The sequence below is a fragment of the Lactuca saligna genome, chromosome 7, assembly GCF_052625555.1.
Source record: "Lactuca saligna cultivar CGN05327 chromosome 7, ASM5262555v1, whole genome shotgun sequence".
Lineage (NCBI taxonomy): Eukaryota > Viridiplantae > Streptophyta > Magnoliopsida > Asterales > Asteraceae > Lactuca > Lactuca saligna.
In genome coordinates this window covers 141344241-141361096 of record NC_136423.1, presented here as the reverse complement: position 1 = coordinate 141361096, position 16856 = coordinate 141344241, and positions in this window count along the sequence as shown.

The following is a 16856-nucleotide window of genomic DNA, read 5'->3' as shown; positions in this document are numbered from 1 at the left end:
TCTTAAGAAACCAATTCTAAATGAACCTTTGGCACAGCCTTTTGATGCTACTGTCCAGGAGGAGAATTCAATTTCAAACCTTTAGTCACATTAAAACTCCCAGGGGGAGAATGAAAATAATGACTCAGATGTACAATCAGAATATGAAGAAGTTTATGCCTAAATTGATCCTAACTATGATCAGAACTATCATCTAATGTCTAAATGGACCAGAGATCATCCACAATCTTAAGTGATCGGAGACTCATCTTCAGGAGTTCTTACACGTGCTCAGCAAAAAGCAAAACAAAATGCATTATTTTCTAAATTGCAATTTTGCATGTTTAATTCCTTCATTTCTAAAATTAAGCATAAAACTGTTAAAATTGCTCTTGATCATGCAGAGTGGGTTCAAGCAATGCAGGAAGAAGTCAATGAATTTGAGTGAAATAAAGTATGGAGATTGGTCCCCACTCCTAAGGATGCATCTGTAGTTGGAAGGAAATGGGTGTTCCAGAATAAGATGGATAAAGAAGGAAACGTAATTCACAACAAGGCACATTTGGTCGTTAAAGGTTAGTGTAAAGAAGAAGGAATCGACTACGAAGAGACGTTCACTAGATTGGAATTCGTTCGCATTTTTCTCGCCTATGCCACTCATAAAATTTTTGAAGTCTATCAAATGGATCTGAAGTGCGCATTTTTGAATGGCAAACTAGAGGAAATAGTCTATGTAGAAAAACCACCAATTTTCGTTAACGAGAAATATCCCAATTATTGTTACATACTAAACATGGTTGTGTATGGTCTGAAATAAGCAGCTCGTGCATGGTGTGAAACCGTGACTCGTTTTTTGAAACAATCAAAATTTAAACAAGGTTCGGTTGACCTAACCTTATTTTGCAAGAAATATGGTGACCAGTTAATGATCATTCAAATTTACGTTGATGACATTATTTTCGGATCCACTAATCCTAGATTAACAACTGAATTCTGAAAACTAATGAAAACAAAATTTGAAATGAGCATAATGGGTCCAATTAAATTTTTACTTGGTTTAAACATTAGATAGCGTTTAGAGGGCATATTTATCAACCAAGAAGCCTACACGAAGACCTTGCTAGCGAAATTTAGAATGTTAGGTGATTTAAAGGTCAAGGTTCCTATGATATTCAGAATAAAACTTACTCTATCTTTAGACAAGCCAACAACATATATCACATTATTTCACCGGATGATTGGATCTTTAATGTATCTAACATCGATTCATCTAGATATTATGTTTGCTATATGTTATTATGCCAGGTTGACTCCCCATGAACAACATATGGTACCTGTAAAGAATATATTATGATACCTCAAAAGAACAACATCTCCCGAAATATGGTATCTATCAAATTCAGGATTCTTTGTGCTAGCTTATTATGACGCTGACCAAAGAGGAAGTGGTCTTATCAGAAAAGCACTACTGGGGGATGTCAGTTTCATGATGGAAAGCTTGTTAGTTGGCATTCTAAGAAGCAGACATGTGTATCCTTATCGACTGCTAAAACTGAATACATTGCAACAAGATCTTGTACATCCTAAGCATTGTGGATTCACAACCAACTTAGAGATTATGGTATTAACATGAAGTGAATACCTTTGTATTGTCATTCTGGGGAAACTCTCCAATACAAAGCATATAACACTGAGATATCACTTCATAAAGGATCATGTCGGGGATGGGAACGTTGAAGTTCATTTTGTTAGATCCTAAAATTAGTTGGCTGATATCTTCATAAAGGCCATACTTGAAGCATCCTTCAATCGGATTTTACAAGGGTTAGGAATGATAGAATCTGACTCAGTTCCAAAACCAATTTCATAATTATCAGAGTTACTGTTCATGCCCTGAATGGTTCTGAGCTTTGGAATGTTTCGGATTTCACTTCTCACATTCTGAATGGTTCCAAGCTTCAAAATGTTTTAGAATTCACTGTTCACATTCCGATTGGATCCAAGCTTCGAAATGCTTTAGATGCTACTGTTCATCCTCATTTCGGAATGCTTTTTATCCTTTGTAAATTGTGTCTCTTCTGACTGATTCTGAGCTTCAGAATGGTTCGGAAGTTACTGTTCATTTAAGTTTCTGAAATCTTTTGTCTTAGATATTATTTCTTGTATTTCAGTTTTTCATTTTTTTTTCAGAACATCAAAAATTTCAAAAAAATAATTTTCTTTTATTTTTTTTTTCATTTTTTTTTCAGACAATCAAAAATATCAAAAATATTTTTCTTTTATTTCCATTTTCATTTTCTTTAGAAAATTAAAAAATTCAAAAATACTTTATTTATTTATGTATTTTCTTTTTAAAAATCAAAAACACCAAAAACATATTCTTTTCAAGGAGTTGTCGTTCTTTTCTCAGGTTAATCTTTTCTATTACCTTAATTCAGAACGAAGGGCCAGGTATGATTCTCAAACTGTGTACTACCTAAGCGTCCCTAGAAGCATGTTGTTGTGTGTTGTCCCAAGCCTCTTAGGCTCTATATTCGAATCCTTAATATGAAACTTTCATTACGATCGTTTCTTCCCAATCAGACTACTAAATCACACAAGTTATCGAGCTACCTTACTCTTCTCACATTGGGTTAAGAGTTTACTGCTTACTCATACAAATATAGCTGAGGTAAATTATATTCTTTGGAACCAATCTATATATTCTCCATCATTTTCATGTTCATAAACGTAATGCTGGAGGCTCTAAAAAATTACGACTGACGTTTATGGTTACATAACATCTGTGTTTATCATCTTGAAATTGTTATCACCATGATTTCAAGTGATACCCAAAATCCGATTCCTATTTCTGAATTGACGGTGAACATCTTTTTGTTCTAAAAAATTTAACCAAGGCATTGACGAATAAAACCTTATTGGTTAGTACTGTTACAAATTTGAAATCTCAATTTATCTTTTTGCATGATCTTGATGAAATGTTCTCGACCCAAGTCATTTCTTCCCAAAAGATATATATATATATATATATATATATATATATATATATATATATATATATATATATATATATATATATATATATATATATATATTGAGATTTCCATTATATCCAGTCACTTTAAAGAAAATCCAAAGCTTACTTGTTATTATGATACACCTGTCAAACAAGTACTTCATTCGGATCTTCGGACTTATGTTGAGTTTCGGAATCTGGTTGAAGCTTAAGCCACCCTTAAAGCCTACTAAAAGAAGCCTTTCACAGTTTCTCAATAAACTGATGATCATAATTCAACAGGAAACCACACAAGAACTTCAGAGTCTCTCTTGAATTAGAAGGAAGAGATCGTTGCTTGGGATCCATCTGATTTTCATGTCAGTCTTGTTTTGACATCACATAATTCCTAAAATTAGATTTTCTTTATTTCTTTATGTTTGGCACACTCTTGCACAAAAATCCTTGTGATTTTCAAACTCTGGTTCTAATTTTGATTGGTTACTTTAATTATGAGAACAAGTCATGGTTTCAAAGCTAATGGTTTGTTTAATGATTCCGAATGTGTCAATTCGAAAACAACGGTATTTCAAGAGATGAAAATTCAAATCAGGGACTACTTTTGAATTCTATGACACACATGTGTCTATTACAACGACATCTGACACATGTGGATGAGCTGTCACGATTTCATAGGCTAATTTTATGGTGTACAAGAATGTAAAATGACAATTTCTCTCTTCACTCATCACATACCAAATAAAAGGGTTTTGAACGGTTTACTTTCTCTCACCGCTAACACAATTCTTAAATCCCTTAAAGCAAAAACCATTCTCTCTCTACTGTTCATCATCTTCTTTAACGTAACAATGGCAGGTTCATTTGAGAACATCTCCTTTACTGAGTTGTCCACCTCTGTCATAATGCTTACCATGACGCCCAACAAGAACCTGATTCTTGTTCTTGATTCATCATGCTACAATGAACTGATTAGGCCAATGATCGAATGCCTTAAGTTCTCGCCACTGACTCACACGTTAACAATGGTGGAAACTCTATAATTCGTCTCTTAAAAGCATACTCGTTTGTCATCTATAGCAATGCAGATGATGTCATCCACTTCGAGGCTGCCTCTCACAAGACCTCAATCACAAAGCCCCATTTTCGAAAACTTCTAGGGTTTACTTTACCTGAAGTTCATGTGGAGCTAGAGTCGATTCCAAACCACTACTTTAATTGAGATGTTCTATCAAATCGGCTACATTTACGACATCTCTCTGTTGTCTAAGTTGAGGAAACCCTTCCTTCCCCTAATGTGGAATGGGTTGTTTACCTTGCAGTTTAAGAATTTCTCAGAGAGAGTTGTTGTTTTAGACTACGCAAGTAAATTGTTCTACACTCTCATCTATAGGCTATACCATGGTATCAATCTTGACTATGGTTCTATTTTATGGACTCAACTTATTCAAAGCACCATTTCCACTACTCAACACACTGAGATTTCATGTGCTAGATTCTGGTCTATCATGGTTAAAGTGCCCTAGGACATTTCAAAGTCCCATGGACGACAGGGTCCCTAATAACTGAAATTTCGACACACCAAACGTCTACCTTTGTGATCTCAGATGCTTGAAACTTCGATTTTGTTGGTACAATACTGGATGCAATGTTGACTAAGGTTCCTTTTGAGAATGTAATTGTGAGGGAGTATCGGAATTTACCTTCTTCTAGTGTTCGTCTGATGCCAACTGTTAGGTGCATTTTGTGCACTATTTTGCACATATTTTAGTCCTTTCTTATGCATCTATTTAGCATAATTGTCCTTCATTTGTCTTCCATTTCATCATATTTAATGTTATTCTCTAGAACAACCTTATTTTCACATTTTCATGTGTTTTTCAGGCAAACCGGAGTTTGGAATACGCTTTGGGAGGTCCCAGGAAGCATTAGTGAGGATTTTGGGATGATCGGGCGAAGAATGAAAAAGTTGGAAAAATCAAGTATGGAATTGGAGTCAGAGAGGTACACGGGCCGTGTTGGATTTACACTGCGAAGGAACACAGGCCGTGTTGACCAGAAAAGAAGAAGCTGTTGACCATGCTGAACACGGGTCATGTCATTTTTACCTTATGTCCAACACAAGCCGTGTTCGACCCAGAAACCAACTTTTGGTAGTTTTTCCTATCTTTCATATTACGGGTTATGGGCCATTTTTACAGACACACAATATATCAGAGCACATTTTGAGAGGGGATTTCAAAGGTTTTTTCAAGGGTTTGATTAGTAATCATTTGGAAACATTATTTCTAGTATTTGTAAGTTGTAATTGCACTTTAATTCAATCTTTTATTCTTATGATCTTGTTCTAGCCATGTGTGGCTAGAACCCTAGTTTCTCTAATTTCAAATTTTTACTTCTTGGTAGTGACTTCAATCATATGACATGATGTTTGTTCTTAATTTCTATATAGTGTATTTGATTTTGCTTTAGTCAAATGTTTGATTCTAATTATGATTCTTATTGGACATTTGAATTAGGGTTAGGTCATTCAAGTTATCTCTTTTACAAAATCCGTAATTGTTTTGTGATACAAAATCCGTAATTGTTTTGTGAAATTGAACATGTAACAAGCATTAAATTAATCTCTATTGAATGAATTTAGTGTAAATCCTATTCACACACTTTCACACTCCCGAGCTTATGAGGAATATTGGGTGTTGTTGGGAACATTCACATAAAGCTTCACGTAATCTTTTAAGCTAATTCTAAGAGCTTGTTTAGATTAGGTTAGTAAGGTTAGGGTTAATCAAAGAGCATGTTTTGGTTAATTAATGTGGTGAATGGAAATTGTTAGAGCTTATTAACACTTTCAAGTACTAACTTAGATATAACTGAATGAATATTGTGTCATCTTTGAGTCACATTACTAAGTTGTCATACATGAAGTTGGATTCCTTACAAAATCTGAATTTAATTCACTCATTTAGCTGACTACTTGTGTTTTTAATTTGTTTGTTTAATCATTGCATTCAAATCCCCCCTCTTTAATCTTTTGTGAACAAGTACCTTGCACAAAGAGGTATTAGGCCGATTTTACCGTGTCTCTGTGGATCGACCATACTTGCCTTGTACTACCAGTTAGTGCAAAATAGTGAGATCCTTTTGGAGTATATTGTACCCCTTTATTTGTTGGATTGGACATGCCTAACAAATTGGTGCCATGCTGTGGACACGATGTTACTAATTGTTTATGGCTAGATCTTTCCGTACAATACACCATTGGCACTTGATTCGGAGGTAGAGAAGACTACAAGTAGAATACGGAAGCAATCCAAGCTTCGTAAGAGGCAACCGGTTTCTGGAACTTCTTCATCATTTACTCCCCCGATAATCAACATTTGGGAGGACATACCCCTCTTAAGTGTATCCACATCCGAGACAGAAAGCCTGTCACTCTCATCTCAACCATCCTCACCAAAAAATACCACTCCACCCTCTTTACCTACCTATAATACCCCAAAAACTACACCCACAGAAAGTTCAACCACTACTCACACCATGGGAGATAACCATGGAGGGAGTCCAGCTCCACACCCACACCCAAGAAAACTCTCCGTCAATGGTCGAGGCAAGAGGTTACTCAACAACCTATTTGCATCACATATCCGACAGCCATAAATCTTGAACTTAAATCTGGACTCATCCACTTACTTCCTACCTTTAGAGGTTTGGAAAATGAAGATCCTCACAAGTTCCTCACCGAGTTCCATGTTGTATGCGTGGGCATGAAACCACACAATGTCACGGAGGATCAAATCAAGTTTAGGGCAGTCCCCTTCGTAGTGCACGATGCAGCCAAAGACTGGCTTTATGACCTCTCACCGGGGATGGTAACTACTTGGGTAGATCTTGCGGGGTTGTTTTTAGATAAATACTTCCCAGAGATGAAAGCTTTAGCCCTACGGAGGGAAATCATTGGAATTAAGCAACATAAAAGAGAAGCTTTTCATACATATTGGGAGAGATTCAAGAAACTTTGTGCCCGCCTTCCTAAGCATGAAATTACTGAGTAACAACTCGTCCAATATTTCATTAAAGGAATGACTCCAATGGAAGAAGGCTTCTTAATGCTTTAAGTGGCGGATCTTTACCCGAAAAGACTCTAACCGAAATCCGCAACCTAATCAAGAACATGGCTGAAGACTCTAAACATTCAAGCCATGATGAAGAATGGTACATGGATGCACCCCGAAGTGTAAAAGATGTTTAAAATCCTCAAATTGAAGCTTAATTATCCGAGCTTACGAAAGTGGTTATGATGCTAGCCAAAGACAAAGGTGTGCAACCCACACCCCGCCAATGCGGTATTTGCACTCAGGTGGGGCATGTAACCGATATGTGCCTGCAACTTCAAGATGAGGATTATGTGGAAGCAAATGCCTTAGGAGGATATTCCGGGTCAAACCAAAGGGGATTTGAGCACTCACGTAATGACCAAAGTAGGAGCAACAATCAAGGTTGGGGAGGAAATCAACAGGGAAATTATCAACCAAATCAACCACATCAATACCAATAAAGACCACCTTTTCAACCTCAAAATTTCCAGCCAAGGCATCCCCAACAACCACCTCCACAAGCGGGTTCATCAAGCATGTCACTAGAAGATATTGTTAAAAGCCTTGCTACTAACACTCAAAGCTTCCAACAAGAAACGAAAGCAAGCATAACAAGCTTGGAGAAACAAGTTTCACAACTTGGTCAGTCTGTGAGTAAGATGGAATCACAAGGCAAGCTACCATCTCAAACCGAGAAGAACCCGAAACACAATGCATGTACCATTACCATAAGAGGTGGGAAAATCCATGAAGGTCCAAGGATGTTGGTTGAAGAAGAGGAAGAGAAAGAGATTGAGGTGGAAGAAGATGTCAAAGAAGAGGAAAGAAAAAAATACTTTAAAGTCAAAGAAGCCAATAGAGACCGAAGTGAAAGTCACACCAACTCCATTTCCTTCAAGGTTAACAAGTACAATGAGTGAAAGGGAAGATGACGAAATCATGGCAATGTTCCGAAAGGTTGAAATCAATATCCTTCTTTTAGCATTACACAGATTCCTAGATATGCTAAGTTTCTTAAGGAACTTTGCACATCTAAGAGAAAGCTTAAAGGAAATCAAACTGTAAAAGTTGGGGAAAACGTTTAAGCCTTGTTACAAAAACGGCTACCAAAAAAATGCAAGGATCTGGGTGTATTCATGGTTCCTTGTAAAATGGGTAGCCTTTTTGTACCACGTGCCATGCTAGATCATGGAGCATCAAAAAATGTCTTACCTTATTCAAGTTATAAAACATTGGGAATTGGACCTTTATCAAAAATCGGAGTTATCATTCAACTTGCCGACCAGTCTTGGTACACCCGAAAGGTGTATTCGAGGTCGTGTTAGTGCAAGTCAATGAACTTGTATTTCCTGCTGAATTTTATGTTTTGGATATGGGTGATGACAACACCCCACAATCGAGCTCCATCCTTTTGGGGAGACCCTTCATGTGTACCACAAAAACAAAAATAGATATTACAAATGGTACTTTGTCTATGGAGTTCGATGGTGAAGTGATCAACTTTAATATATTTGAAGCTATGCGTTATCCTAGTGATATTCATTCTTTAAACTTCATAGATGTTATTGATTCATGTACTAATGATTTTTTCGAGTTGTCAAGCTAAGATGTGCTAACCACCATCTTGATAAAGCATTTGAATGAAACAAGGATCAAGAATCTAGCTGATAAGTACACCTTGGAGGATGAGTTGATGGAAGCAATCAACTCCTTAGAAAAAGCACAACCTATGAGAGTTGAACCACCCCGCATGAAGCTCAAAAATTCCAATCCGAAACTCCTTCCATCCATAGTACACCCATCGAGTCTTCATTTGAAAACTCTTCCTGACCATCTCAAGTATGTCTATCTTGGAGAGGAAGAGACATTACCAGTGATAATTTCAACCAAGCTAGCAAAAGAAGAAGAAAAAGAGTTGGTTGGAAATTTGAAAAAGTACAAGGAGGCTATTGGTTGGACCATTGCAAACATAAAGGGGTTGATTCCATCATTATGCATGCATAAAATATTGATGGAAAAGGACTTTAAGCCAACCTATGAAGCCCAAAGGAGATTGAATCAGCCTATGATGGATTTGGTTAAAAAGGTGATCATGAAGCTCTTAAATGCAGGTGTAATCTATCCCATTTCTGATAGTAAGTGGGTAAGTTTCGTGCAAGTTGTGCCAAAACAAGCTAGGGTCACTATTGTCAAAAACTCCGAAAGGGAATTGGTACCCACCTGTGTGCAAAATGGGTGGAGGGTTTGTATCGATTATAGGAAGTTGAATGCTTCCACCCGCACGGACCACTTCCCTTTTCCATTCATCGATCAAATGTTAGAACGATTGGCCACAAAATCTAACTATTGCTACCTTGATGGTTTTTCAGGTTTTCACCAAATTCCGGTTGCCCCGGAAGATCAAGAGAAAACCACATTCATATGTACTTTCAGCACCTTTACGTATAGACGCATGCCCTTCGGCTTGTGCAATGCACCTGCGACCTTCCAAAGATGTATGGTGAGCATATTTTTAGAATATGTCGAAAATATCATAGAGGTTTTCATGGACGATTTTACTATTTATGGAAATTCTTTTGATGAATGTTTGAAAAATCTCACCAAAATCTTAGAAAGGTGCATTGACACGAACTTAATCCTTAATTATGAAAAATATCATTTTATGTGGTGTCACAAAAAGGTTTAGAAGTTGACAAGGACAACATTGATGTTATTAAGAGCTTACCTTACCTGACAAATGTTCGGGATGTGCATTATTTTCTTGGTCATGCAGGTTTCTATCGGCGATTTATCAAAGATTTTTCCAAAATCACGCTGCCGATGTGTCAACTTTTACAAAAGGAGGCCATTTTTGAGTTTGGTGATGCATGTAAAAGTGCATTTTATCATTTGAAGGATTTGTTGACATCCGCCCCCATCATCCAATTGCCAAGTTGGGATCTTCCATTCGATATCATGTGCGATGATAGCAACACCGCGGTTGGAGAATTTTTGGGACAAAAGGTGAACCGAGCTCACCATGTCATCTACTATGCATCCAACACTTTGGATAATGCACAAGCTAACTACACGAAAACTGAAAATGAGTTGCTAACCATTGTCTTCGCATTAGAGAAATTCTGACAATACCTCCTTTGGAGCAAAGTGATTATCTATTCAGACCATACAACCTTGAAACACTTACTAATCAAGAAAGATTAAAAGCCGAGGTTAATACAGTGGATGTTGCTGCTGCAAGAGTTCGATATAGAAATCAAAGATAAAAGTGGGAAAGAAAACTTGGTCGCGGATCATCTCAGTCGTATTGTGCCATCCGAAGACACAACACCAGTTAGTGACACATTCCCAGATGAGCATTTATTCGTAGCCAGAGAAGCACCATGGTATGCAGATATCGTCAACTACTTGGTCGCGAATCAATTTCCCCCGGATTCCACATGTTGGCAAAAGGATAAAATCAAGAAGGAAGCCAAGTGATACGTATGGGATGAGCCTTTCCTTTGGAAGTATTGTGCCGACCAGATGACCCGAAGGTGTGTTGAGCAACAAGATGTACAATCCATCCTTGATTTTTGTAATTTATATGCTTGTGGAGGTCACTTTGGACCCCAAAGGACAGCTAGAAAAGTCTTAGATAGCAGATTCTTTTGCCCTACCATTTTTCACGATTCTTATGTGTTTTGTGCACATTGTGATAAATGCCAAAGATCTAGGTCCTTAAGATCTAGGAATCAAATGCCCAATACCCTCATTTTAGTATGTGAGATCTTTGATGTATGGGGTATTCACTTTATGGGACCATTTCTGGCCTCATTTGGTGATTCATATATATTGTTGGCGGTGGACTATGTGTCCAAATGGGAGGAGGCCAAAGCCACCCGTATTAATGATTCCAAAGTTGTAGTAGATTTTCTTAAAGCACAAATATTCTCTCGGTTTGGCACTCCAAAGGCTCTTATAAGTGACTGTGGTACTCACTTTTGCAACCGGTTGCTTGAAGCTATCTGTAACAGCCCAAATTTTACACGCAATTTTTTTTTCATTTAATTTAAATAACACATTAACATAAAACCGTGAACCCCACATTTAGTTTAAAACATCACTCATCACATTATATAATTTATCAGAGTGTGTCCCCAAACATATTAGTGAAAAAGAGAGATAGATAGAGTGCACGCCGCGCCACCACGCCTTTCCTTTTCCTTTCGACTTTGATGTACCTGCAACAATTCAACAACCTGTAAGCGAAATGCTTAGTGAGTTACCCATACCACACACCACACATTCACATATCCTAGTAGCAAATCAAGCTACAACCATATCACATAGGCCATGTATACATAGAACTAGCAAGAATGACATGGGCTACCCCACATGGACTTTACCTAGGACTACCATGGGCTACCCCACATGGTCTTACATCCAATGCCATGGGCTACCCCACATGGTCTTTACCTAGGAATGCCATGGGCTACCCAACATGGTCTTACATCCAATGCCACGGGCTCCGCCCGGGGTCTTCATGCAAAACATACGATCCCATTACATATCAACACACAAAGTAATTGCACATATATTATAAACACATAATGGGCCGGTCTTGATGCCGTAGACCCATGGGTATGGTGAGAAGACTCACCCTCGTCCGAAGAATATGAATACTGCACTCTTAATGACCCACAACCTCCCGAACTGAATAATAACAATAATAATATCATCAATGATTGGTCCAAAAATTATCCCAAGGGAGGGTCCAACCTTTAAACCCTATGCCAAAAGCCCAATCACCCTCTCATTGCAAATGGGCTCAAAAGCTAAGTCTAATATCCTTAATGGGCCCCCCTTGGCCCAAAAAGGCCCTACCAATAAGACCATGTCCCAAACCGATAAAAAGGCCTCTAACTCAAAGAATCCAATCAGTCACAACAACCCAAAGAGGCCCAAAAGTTTGATAGCCAAAACAAGAATGACCCAAACTGCCCCACGTACGCCCAACGTACCGGGTTTTCAAGGGTTACATGTAGCGTACTCAGAGTATGCCCGATGCAAGTCTCAGTTAAGCACTTTCCCCATTAAGTGCTTATTATTCCATTCTTTTACGTCCAGAATCTAGATCTGAGTCCATTAACACATCGTAGGGCATAAAGTTGCTAACTTTATGCCTTTGCATGTTCACTAAACCTCCAAAGTCATCATTAAGATCTTTCCAAAGTCTTTAACTCGTGCACAAGGTCAAGACCTCCACCAAGCTCCTATTTTTATGCTCCTAAATGGCTTAAGGGCCTTAGATCTTACCTTATTATCGGATGGGGACAATCTAGCCAACAAATAAGGCCCAAAATCTATCAAAGGGACCAAGTACAAAAATCCTAGCTAGATTTAAAGAGCAAATAGGAAATATGCAAGCTTTTTAACTCTAAGAGCTCTGTAAGATGATTATGATGCAAGATCTTGAACCACCCTCTTGATCCAAGCTTGCTTAACCGAATCTTCTCCTTGAAATGAACACTAAATATCACAAATGCACACTTTAAAAGCTCAAAAATGATTTCTCAAGGCTTTCAACAATGAAATGACATTCAAGGGTAGTGGAGGCTCTCTAGGGTTTAGTCCCAAGGGCTAAAGTCGTTTATATAGGCCTCAAGTCCAAAATTAGGGTTTTTGATCCCTGGCGCGTACGCCCCGCGCAATCCATGGTACACCCATCGTACGTCCAAACATCCGCGACCAATAAAGGTACTAGTATGCTAAGCGTACACCTAAGTACGTCCAACGTACTAAGGGACTAATAATGCAATAACTTTAATTTAAAGGGGTTCAAGTCATACCATTTATTTCTAGATGTTACAATTCTCCCCCACTTGAACTAGACTTCGCCCTCGAAGTCCATGGCTAAAAACAGACCAGGGTAATGTTCCCGCATCTCTTCACCTGGATCCCAAGTCCACTCCGAGCCCTTTCGATGCTGTCATTGCACCTTCACCAACTTTACTTCCTTATTCCAAAATGTTTTCATCTTCCTGTCTAGTATGGAAATCGGCCTCATGACATAATTCAGGCCCCCATCCACCTAAATTTCATCCAAAGGTATAATCGCAGAGTCGTCAGCAATACAATTACGAAGCTGAGATGTGTGGAAGGTTTTATGAATCTGGCTAAGCTCCTCAGGGAGCTCTAATCGATAGGCCACCTTGCCTACTCGGGCTAGGATCCTGAACGAACCTATAAATCGAGGGCCCAACTTGCCTCTATTACAGAACCTGATAATCCCTTCCAGTGTGACACCTTCAATAAGACAAAATCCCCCACTTGAAACTCAAGATCTAATCACCGTCGACCGACATAGCTTTTCTGTCAGATCTGTGCGACCCGCAGCCGATTGCATACCTGCTAGATCAACCTGGTGGTCTTGAGCACCACCTCCGTGCTTCCAATGGCCCGATGACCAACCTCATTCCAACATATGGGGGTCCTGCACCTCTGACCATATAACATCTTGAATCAAGCTCGATCGATACTGGCATGATAACTGTTATTATATGAGAACTCTGCCAGTGGGAGATACGTATTCCAACTTCCTTTAAAATCTAGCACGCATGCTCGCAGCATGTCTTCTAATGCCTGGATCGTCCTCTCAATATGTCCATCAGTTTGAGGGTGATATGACGTACTGAAATGTAGCTGAGTACCCAGTTCTTCATGAAACTTTTTCCAGAACCTGGATGTAAATCGAACATCCCTATCTGAAACCACCGACACCGGCACCCCGTGCCTGGCCACCACTTCTCGAACATATATGTATGTTCACATTTCTGCGGATATGCTCTCGAAGATTGGAATGAAGTGGGCACTCTTTGTCAATCTGTCTACGATCACCCATATGGCATCCACTACCCTCGCTGTCCTCGGTAGCTTCGTAATAAAGTCCATAGTGATCTCTTCCCACTTCCACATAGGAATGGGTAACGGCTGAACCTTGCCATGAGGCTGCTGGTGCTTGGCTTTGACCTTCCTGCAGGTCAAGCATCGCTCCACAAACCAAGCGATTTCTCGCTTCATGCAGGGCTACCAGTAACTAAGCCTCAACTCCCTAAACATTTTTGTTGCCCCCGGATGTATAGAGAACTTAGACTTATGAGCCTCCTCCAATAACCTTTGCCTCCTCCTCCCCCCCCCCCCCCCCCCCCCCGGCCAAAGGTACCCACACTCGTCCACACAGAGTTAAAAGGTCGCGACTATCCTTAAAAAACAATGGATACTGACCCCGTATTTTCTCTGATTTCCAATTTTCCTTCTTTTCCCCCTCAACCTGAACCCCTCTGATCATATCCAACAAAGGTGACATCACCGTCATCCTCATACAAATGTCCCTAACCGGGACCCTACCGCTTTGCGACTCAAGGCATCAACCACCACGTTGGCCTTTCTTTGGTGATACAAGGATTTCACAATCATAATCTTTAAGTACATCCAACCATCTCCTCTGTCGCATATTAAGGTTCTGCTGATCCATCAGATACTTTAGGCTCTTGTGATCGGTATAGATGGTAAACCGCACCCCATACAGATAGTGCCTCCAATTCTTGAGGGAGAACACCACCGCCCCCAATTCCAGGTCATGCGTGGGGTAATTTGCCTCGTGAGGCATCAACTGCCTCGAGGAATAGGCAATCACATGCCCTCACTGCATCAATACTGCACCCAACCCTAAAATTGATGCATCACAATATACCACCAAATCGTCTAACCCCTCAGGCAGTACTAGGACTGGAGCCTCGCATAACCTATGCCTCAAAGTCTCAAAAGCCCTCTGCTGACCCTCATCCCATCAAAAAGTCACATTCTTCTTGGTCAAACGGGTCAGTGGCATAGCAATCTTAGAGAAATCCTGGATAAATCTCCGATAGTAACCCGTTAAACCCAAAAAGCTACGAATCTCCGAGGCATTTCTCGGTACCCCCCATCGCATCACAACCTCCACCTTTGCTGGATCAACTAAAATACCTTCTTTATTGATGACATGCCCTAAAAACTGCACTTCCCGCAGCCAAAAATCACATTTGGAGAACTTTGCATAAAGCTTCTCCGCCCTCAAAGTCTCCAGTACCTCCCTCAAATGCTGTTCGTGCTGCTCTCTAGTTTTGGAGTAAACCAGGATATCATCGATAAAAACGATCACTGATCGATCCAGCATCGATCTGCATACCCTATTCATGAGATCCATGAATTCTGCCGGAGCATTGGTGAGCCTGAATGGCATCACCACAAATTCATAATGCCCATAACGAGTTCTAAAAGCTGTGTTCATTATATCCTCTTCCCTAATCCTCATCTGATGATACTCGGAGCTAAGATCATTCTTCGAGAACCAATATGTACCTTGAAGTTGATCAAATAAATCATCAATCCTTGGCTAAGGATTGCGGTTCTTCACCGTCAGCTTGTTCAGCTCCCTATAATCAATGCACATCCAGTGCATCCCATCTTTCTTTTTCACGAAAAGGATTGGAATGTCGCACGGTGAACTACTTAGACGAATGAACCCTTAGTGTAACAGTTCCTGAAGATGCGTCGATAACTCTTTCATCTCTGGTGGTACCAACCATATGGTTCCTTCGCTATTGGGGCGACACCCAACATCAAGTCAATACGGAACACCACCTGCCTCTCCGGAGGCACCCCTGGTAATTCTTCGGGGAAAACATCCCGAAAGTCCTGAACAACTGATACACTGCCCACATCCGTTGCGGTCCCTACCCTTGTATCCGCGATATAAGCCAGAAATCCCATGCAACCCTGCTGAAGAAACCTCCTTGCCTTTGTAGCCGAACAGAGAATCGATCCCTACGAGGCCCCCTCACCATGAATAACCAACTCTCCCCCATTAGAGGTTCGAACCCGAACCAACTATCGCTCGTAATCGATCATGGCCCTATTGGCCCCTAGCCAGTCCATCCCGACAATCACCTTCATCCCCTGCAACGCTATCGGAACTAGCTTGACTCGAAATCTCTCACCAAGTACATTCAGGACACAGTCCCGATACACCCTTGCAACACTAACAGTGCGGTCATCTGCAATCTCAACCTCGAGTGGGGAGTCCAAGATCCCCGACGTGTCCTAAAATTTCTTGCTAAGCGCAAGAGACACAAAAGATCGGGTAGCACCCGAGTCGAACAAAACATGAGCAGTCATATCATTGACTAAAAAGTTCCCTGAACAACCATGATATAAAAATAAGCCATACAATTACCATAAGCAGTAAAGTAATAGATACATACCAGCCACAACATCTAGTGCAACCTGAGCCTCCTCAGTAGTGAGCTGGAACGTGCGACTCTTCATCGTCGGGATATCCACCATGGCAGGGTTGATGGGTTTTGAGCATTCTAACACTTCCTAAGTGTACATGCAACCCTAATAACCTTGGATCTATGTTTGTCTAATTGTCATGCAAAGTTGAATTCCAAGGTTATATTCCTATCTAGCATACATGGGGAACAATTTTAACATAAAGTATAGATAGAATAACTTACCTTGTTGTTGTTTGTGTTCCTTGAAACCTTGTGAGCCTAGCACCCCAAGTGTGATGCCTCAAATGCTTCACACAACACCAAATGCTCTTGGAAGAACTTATGAGAGAATACTCACTTCTTCAAAATCGGCCAAGCCCTCTTGTTTCTTTAGTGTAGCCGATTTTGGGTGGAGAACATGTTACTTATATAGTGTTGACACATCTAGGGTTAAACCCTAATGTGTCATGACTC